The sequence below is a fragment of the Arachis ipaensis genome, chromosome B06 (assembly GCF_000816755.2).
Source record: "Arachis ipaensis cultivar K30076 chromosome B06, Araip1.1, whole genome shotgun sequence".
NCBI classification, from domain to species: domain Eukaryota; kingdom Viridiplantae; phylum Streptophyta; class Magnoliopsida; order Fabales; family Fabaceae; genus Arachis; species Arachis ipaensis.
This window is the reverse complement of record NC_029790.2, coordinates 5,359,647-5,368,141: the sequence shown is the minus strand read 5'-3', so window position 1 is coordinate 5,368,141 and position 8,495 is coordinate 5,359,647. Positions and strand designations below refer to the sequence as shown.

Here is an 8,495-nt window from a genome sequence, read left to right as displayed (position 1 = left end):
AAATTATCTAATTTATTTAATTATTTAATAAAATTCTTTTTATTAGATTACACACTTTTAAAAAAATATTACATAATTATTAATAGAGGAGTGCTAGAGACAAGTAAGTTTTGTGATTTGTAGCCATCAATTAGTCATTATTAGTATTTTTAATGGTGTGAGTCTAATAACGTGGGATTATTCACTTTTCTCTTAATAGTTAAGTGTTGGCCAAATTTTAATAAAAGTGCTGGCCTCCTAAACTTTCTCTAATTAATATAAGTTATTAAATTATATTTAAATTTATTAATCATCAAAACTTAAGATTAAGTATATCCTTATAAAATTATAATTCATACTTCTATTTCGGTTCAACGAATACTTGTATTGGAGACAGACAGAAAAAATTTGTTTATAGATTTATCACTATATTTGATAATAAATTTTTTTTCAAGTATTGGAGATAATTTATTCACAACTTTTATGTTAATGCGATTTTTTCTAGTGTTATTACTCTGTTAATTAATTGAAAATGAAAACACTAATTTTAATATTTAGATTAATCAAATAACGTCTGTAAACTTTTAGTATGTGATAGGTCTTTAAAAAAGAGTTTGGTCAGTTTCAATTGAACATGGGAACTGGAAAGTGAGTTAGAAATTTAACACCTACAAACAGAATTTGCACAACGTGGCAACCTATCAACCACTTAAAATCCTATAGGCACTTCCAAGCTTCAAAGGCGCAATATCACAAACATTATCCACATAAAATCTCCGGCCTCAATTCTCCTATCTAACGGCCACAAACGCCCCAAAATCTCTTGTCATATCCACAATCACCAACAAAACTCATATTCACACTAAAATAGACAAAATATCAAAACTTAAAAACAAAAATCACCCACACTCACACTCACTAGCACCATGAACTCTATGGTTCTCAAATCCTTCATCGGACTCCGCAAATCCTCATCGGAACCCACCCATTTTGCCGTCCACCAGAAGTATGCCACCATCAGCTTTCCCCAAAAGCTCAAGGTCATTGCCGAAAAAACCAGTCCCAAGCTCCAAGGCCGCAACCTGCGTGTCGCTATCGTTGGCGGAGGTCCAGCCGGGGGATCTGCCGCCGAGACCCTAGCAAAGGGAGGCATCGAGACGTTCCTAATCGAACGGAAAATGGATAACTGCAAGCCGTGCGGGGGCGCCATTCCACTATGCATGGTGGGAGAGTTTGACCTGCCATTAGACATAATCGACCGACGCGTGACGAAGATGAAGATGATATCACCGTCGAACGTGGCGGTAGACATTGGAAGGACCTTGAAGCCGCACGAGTACATTGGAATGGTGAGGCGTGAGGTTTTGGACGCGTACCTCAGAGATAGAGCAAAAGAGAACGGTGCCACCATTATTAATGGGTTGTTCTTGAAAATGGATATGCCTAAAGATAAGAACTCACCTTACGTACTGCATTATTCTGGGTATGATGGCAAAACTGGTGGAGTTGGTGAGAAGAGAACGCTGGAAGTTGATGCTGTCATTGGTGCCGATGGGGCTAATTCTAGAGTTGCTAAGGCCATTGATGCTGGTGACTATGAATATGCCATTGCATTTCAGGTATTATCCTCTATATCATCTTAAATTACTTTTTCCTTTTGAATTTCTTCATTTTAGTTTTATTTGGTCTTGCAAATTTCTCTTTAGTAACTTTATAATGTTTGAATGCAATGCTTAGGCAAAATGTACTTATTTCGTTGTCAATAAGTTGATAGAAAAAAGTTTTATTTTTTAATTTTTTTAGTATATTTAATAAATATAAAATTCTTTTTATCTTTTTAAGAGATCTTTAAAAAAAATATATTTTTTTTGGAAGCTCACTCAAACAACTCCTCCTTTCATTTCATTTCATTTCATGATTTTCGTCCTTGTATGTTATTTATGAATTTGGTCTCATTCGGTTTGTTACCTAATTCAAAATGAGAATCTAATGTTAGTGATTACACTTTATGTACTCCTTATATACTCTTATTAAAAAAATTAATTACAATCATAAATCAAATGACTGATTTATGTTGCTAATACAAAATGATCTAGGTAACACGATTTATTATAATCAATAAAAATGCGATATGATAGCATACTCTATGGATTAAATACTTATATTTAATAGAAATTAAATCTCTGCATTACTTGGATTTAGAAGGGTTCAATTTGATTTAGTTCCAATGTAAGTTGTTTTAAGAATTGTAAAATTCTGATGTTTTGGTAGTGCTATTTGTTTTATTAGGAGAGGATAAAGATCCCGGATGAGAAAATGGTGTATTATGAAAATCTTGCGGAGATGTACGTTGGGGATGATGTATCCCCAGATTTCTATGGTTGGGTGTTTCCGAAATGCGACCATGTTGCTGTCGGGACAGGCACAGTAACACACAAGGCAGACATCAAAAAATTCCAGCTAGCAACAAGGAAAAGAGCAGAAGATAAGATCATCGGAGGCAAGATCATCCGAGTGGAGGCGCATCCCATCCCCGAACACCCCCGACCCCGAAGACAGGGAGGGTGGCCCTTGTGGGGGATGCAGCCGGGTATGTGACGAAATGCTCTGGCGAAGGGATCTATTTCGCGGCAAAGAGTGGGAGAATGTGCGCAGAGGCTATTGTGGAAGGGTCGGATAATGGGAAGAGGATGGTGAATGAAGGGGATTTGAGGAAGTACTTGGAGAAGTGGGATAAGACATATTGGCCTACGTACAAGGTGTTAGATGTGCTTCAGAAGGTGTTTTATAGGTCGAATCCGGCAAGGGAGGCATTCGTGGAGATGTGTGCTGATGAGTATGTTCAGAAGATGACATTTGATAGCTACTTGTATAAGACAGTAGTCCCTGGGAATCCATTGGAGGATCTCAAGTTGGCCATTAACACCATTGGGAGCTTGGTCAGAGCAAATGCTATTAGGAGGGAGATGGACAAACTCAATGTATGATCAGTGATCAATCACAGTATACTTATATTATCTATGCCCCTATATATCATGTCGTCTTGATATATACAAGTGATTATAACTATAAGCTAGCTTTAAAATTTACTGCAATCCAATTATCGGCTCTTGGCCAAAGGTTTACCCCTTACAATAGTGGAATGGTAAATTATTTCTCTGAGATTTAGTGATATTACACTATTATTATAGTTAAAACTTAAAAGTGATACTACTATTTCTTGAAGTTTAAGTAAGGATATTTTACATGATACTTTCATATTTTGCAAAATGTAAACACTTAATTCCTTTGAAAAAAAATGACATTAAGTTGATGTAGAAATATAGATAGGACTAATCATGAGTATCTATGCAATGCTCATGTATAAATGGAAAAGTACAGGGTTAACTATGTTATAAACCAACTCTTCTATATATGTGCATTGAATAAATAATTTCATAATAAATTTTAGTATAATAAAATTTAGTGCTAAAATAAGACAAATTAGTTTACTTCAAAAAATAAATGAAAGCTTTGAAAGCTTTACTCAAATACACAAAACAGAAATTCCTTACGTACATGTGCATTTTCACACTTCTATGTAAACCGTGGGAAGCTACCACGGTTTCTGATCTTAACATAAACCGTGGTAAGCTACCACGGATTATGGTGTTTGTGGTTTGTGTGTAAACAGTGGCAAGCTCCAACGGTTTACGAAGAGAGAAAGCTAAGCATAAACCGTGGCAAGCTCCCACGGTTTATGAAGGAAGAATTTTTATTATAAACCATTTATTTTTAGATGTTTGATTGCATCAATGTGGTATCATTTAGACTGCGCATGATAATTGTAACAGAATACATGTATATAATAGAAGCTCAAACCGCTTAAACTATCAAATACATAGCAGATAATATATTAGACAATTCTCAAACCTTTTTAACTATCATTTTCTGTTACTTCATTATTGTGTCATGTCATGCACCCATCAAAACTAAATCTAATGTAATCTAATCTTCACTCTCAAATCTCAATACTCACTGCTCAATACACAATAGTAAAACAATTTTGTTAAAACATTCATCGTATTTTTTTTAAGTTTTGGATTATAAAATTAAAGTATCAATTATATGTATAAAATATATATTAAAATGTAAAATATATATTAAAAATAAATAAAATAATATATATTTATACAAAAAGTATATAATTACCGATTTGACTTCTACACATGGTATTTTTGTTGTATAATTTAAGCCAACTTATTATTATTTACCCAATGCAATAAATTTCTCTCTCTAGATAGATAGGCACATAGACCCTAAATGTGTTAGTTACATTGTTGAAAAGTTTAAACCCTTCAAAATAAGTTGTCAAACAGTATATATATATATAAAATCAATTATTATATATTTTTGTATAAATATATATTATTTTATTTATTTTTAATATATATTTTACATTTTAATATATATTTTATACATATAATTGATACTTTAATTTTATAATCCAAAACTTAAAAAAAATACGATGAATGTGTTAACAAAATTATTTTACTATTGTGTATTGAGCAGTGAGTACTGAGATTTGAGAGTGAAGATTAGATTATATTATATTAGTTTTGTTGGGTGCATGACATGACACAATAATGAAGTAACAGGAAATGATAGTTAAAAAGGTCTGAGAATTGTCTAATATATTATCTGCTATGTATTTGATAGTTTAAGCGGTTTGAGCTTCTATTATATACATGTATTCTGTCACAATTATCATGCGCAGTCTAAATGATACCACATTGATGCAATCAAACATCTAAAAATAAATGGTTTATGATAAAAATTCCTCCTTCATAAACCGTGGGAGCTTGCCACGGTTTATGCTTAACTTTCTCTCTTCGTAAACCGTTGGAGCTTGCCACGGTTTACACACAAACCACAAACACCATAATCCGTGGTAGCTTGCCACGGTTTATGTTAAAATCAGAAACCGTGGTAGCTTCCCATGATTTATATAGAAGTGTGAAAATGCACATGTACGTAAGGAATTTCTGTTTTGTGTATTTTAGTAAAGTTTTTACCCAATTTATTTATTTGGATAAATTGCCCTAATAAATAAAGATAGTTTACCAAAAAAAATTATAGAATGATAACATAAAATAATAAATTTATGTTGCTAGGTCTCTTAGATTACTTAAGCATCCCTTGTTGGTTAGCAGCGGATGTACATGTGTTATCTTACTATAATTTGAAATTTTTTTAAATAGTATATGATAATAATATTTATTTGTTCTTACTAAATTATTGAATTTGACCTTATAATAATTTTTTATTCAATTTTTGATACTTTATAGCCAATTTAAAAATTTTATATTAGATCTCATTAGAATGACCAATTCTCAATTTAAATAAAATTTGTGTTTTCTCTTAGAAATCGACTCGAAAGAATATTATTTATCTTTTTTATATTAGTTTTAATTTTTTTCTGTAACAACCGCATTAATTGAAAGGTCGGGGTCCCTACAGAGCTCGCCAGTTGAGAAGAATGGAGGCACGGTGGTGGAAGCATCGTCATGTCTTCCTGCAACCGTGAAGGAGGGTGTTACCGTGGCGGTTCCATTGGAGAAGGAAGGCGTATTGCCGGCTGTTACTGCGTCGGTAGGCGGGATTAAGGAGATATTCCAGGGAGATCTGGCAAACCTGAAGGTCACGGGAGTCACTTCCACTGGGCAAGCCTCGGTTTGAGGTTGGTGAAGCACTTTGATTTCCTTGTTTTATATTTTTATATTTTATATTATGGATAGTTTAAATATAATAGCTTGGAATATTAGGGGTGCTTCTAATAAGTTAGCCCGGGTGAATTGTAAAGAGCTGGTTAGGAAATTTAAACCTGTAATTTTTATTGTGGTTGAAACTCACTGTCCTTTTCAACACTTGAAAATGTTCTGGGAAAGACTTGGTTATCACCCTATTGGTATAGTGGAGGCGTCAGGACACAAGGGGGGTATTTGGTTACTTTCTGCAATACAGGGTGTTCACTGTAAATGGGTTAATGCTTTCGATCAGTGTGTTACAGTTGAGGTTCAGGTAAATAATGTGATTTGGAGGTGCAGTGGTATCTATGGTAGTCCTCAATTTAATACCAGAGTTTTGCTATGAGATTATCTTGTTACTCAGTCTTCGTCTTTCTGCGAGCCATGGATTGTTCTTGGTGATTTTAATGAAGTAGCTGATGGTAGAGGCCTGAATCTAGTTAACTGGAAAGTGTTGGTCACTCCTAAGAAGTTTGGAGGTCTAGGAATTAGAGATCCTTTTTGTGCCAATATTGCTCTTCTTGGAAAACTAGTTTGGAAACTTTTTCACCATCCCAACAAGCTATGGGTTCAACTGTTGACGAAAAAATACCATTCTTCTAAGGATGATTGTTTTAGTCAGTCTCGAGGAAGGGGATCTTATGTTTGGAAGAGTATATGTCGAGCTTGGGATATCCTAAAGGAAGGTTTTAGTTGGTGCATTGGGAATTTGGAACAGAACTTTTGGTTTTCTAAATGGAGAAGAGAGGGGCGACTGTGTCAGGAGATGGATTATGTTCACATTTCTGATTCGGATCTCAGGATCTTAATAAAAAATAACCATCTTTATACATATTGAAATAAAAAATACACATTAAAAATAAATTAAATAATACATATATATTTATATATAAATATATAATAATTAATAAATAATTTAATAACTAATTTTTATATACACATAATATTTTTATTATAAAAATTGTTATTATATTATATATATTTTACCTCTACTGTTAAAATTTTATGGATCCGTCCTATTGGTTAGTAGTGGTGGGTTTCAGATTTGGGAGAATTTAGAATGAGAGAATTTTCCAGTTTGATGATCTTACAAGAGTAAGTGAATAACACACTCCATGGATACGTGGTTTGTTGAGAATTCGAATCAAAGGGCCACCTCTCTGTATTCCTCAATTCAATTCTTCATGACGGAATTTCAATTAGCAACCACGTGACCAAATTCTTTGGACTTAATCAAACATTCACATTTGTGATCATATACTTACAGCATTGTAACAACAAAAGCCTTAATAGAAGCCTTGCTCAGCCAAGCCTCCCTTGGTATGGTATTGATTTTGGTAACGGATTATCCAATGGACAATTTACTAATGGCCGGACTGTTGCTGATATTATTGATAATTATGTTGATAGGAGAAGGCACATAAATGATCATATTTTTAATAATTTCAATTTTTGTTATGTTATTCAAAATATCTGTTGATACGTCTCCCACATCCTCGGTCGTCCGGAATATTCGGCACGCAAATATCTGAGGCTGACGTCACATCAAACAAACTCGAAACAAGAGCAGATAAGTTCGGCCTCACCTACTCAAATAAAAATACACGTGCATCATAAAGCTCGGCCCCGTATCAGCCGTCCGAAAAACTCGGCACGTGATCAGGACCAAAACAGCATCACTCAACTGAAAATAAGAAACGTGCTCAACTAGTTTATAGCACCAAAACAGAATATCATAACCAACCTACAAACTAGGACTTATCCACATAAAAACGGTAAAACAATCCCTATAAAACCAAACTAATAGTCTCGACTAAGATCAGGTTCTATCACTCTTATTCTCTCACCCTTTTCTCTTAACTCACTCACCGTGAATCACTACTGACTTGAGCGTCGGAGTATCTTGTGCAGGTATTCCCGCCGCGGTGTTTGACTTCCGGCCGACGTCAAGCTCTTCCTCCTCGGTGTCAACTCACTCGGAAGCGCTTAAGCTCGGTCTCCCTAGTGTTCGGACGAACCACTTGGCGCCCACCGTGGGGCCCGGAGTACATCTAACCCCATTTTTTCCTTCGTCTAGTCTTCTATTTTATTTTGCAGGATTCCCGATCCTCGGACATGGCTGACAAGGAAAATCCACAACTCTCACAGGATGACCTCCTGGCTCAGATCGCCGAGCTTCAGGCAGGAGGATAGCCGATAGCCGAGCTCTCAACACAAAACAATGGAGAGAACTCCAAAGGCTCGGCTCAAAGTGCGGCGGACCCTTTAAACATCGTCCCGCCAAAGGAAAAGCTCACCCTCGACAACCCTTTCTCCGAGGAGATCACGAATTACCAGATGCCAAAAAACTTTACGCTGCCCACCGCGCTGGAGCCGTACAAGGGGTTCGGCGACCCCCGAGCCCATGTGAAGAAGTTCCAATCGATGATGTTCTTCAACGGCCCGAACAATGAGCCCGTCCTCTGTCGAGCATTTCCCACGTACCTAGATGGTGCTGCGTTGCTCTGGTTTTCTAAACTTTCTGCAGGTTCGATCTCATCCTTTGAAGACCTCGCCAGATCATTCATTGATTATTTTGCTGCATCAAGAATCTACGTTCATGGCTCGGACTACCTCGGCACTATCTGTAAACCCCGCAAAAAAAAAATCGGTAAATTATTAGTTAATAAATTGAATTTTAATTAGGAAAGCTAAAAATACAAAACTAATATCAAAATAGGATAGAGCTTG

The 8,495-nt window shown here is 35.4% G+C and overlaps 1 pseudogene; it reads left to right on the top strand.

Annotated features, from left to right (window-relative positions):
* Nucleotides 834-3,149, top strand: LOC107645521 (annotated as a pseudogene).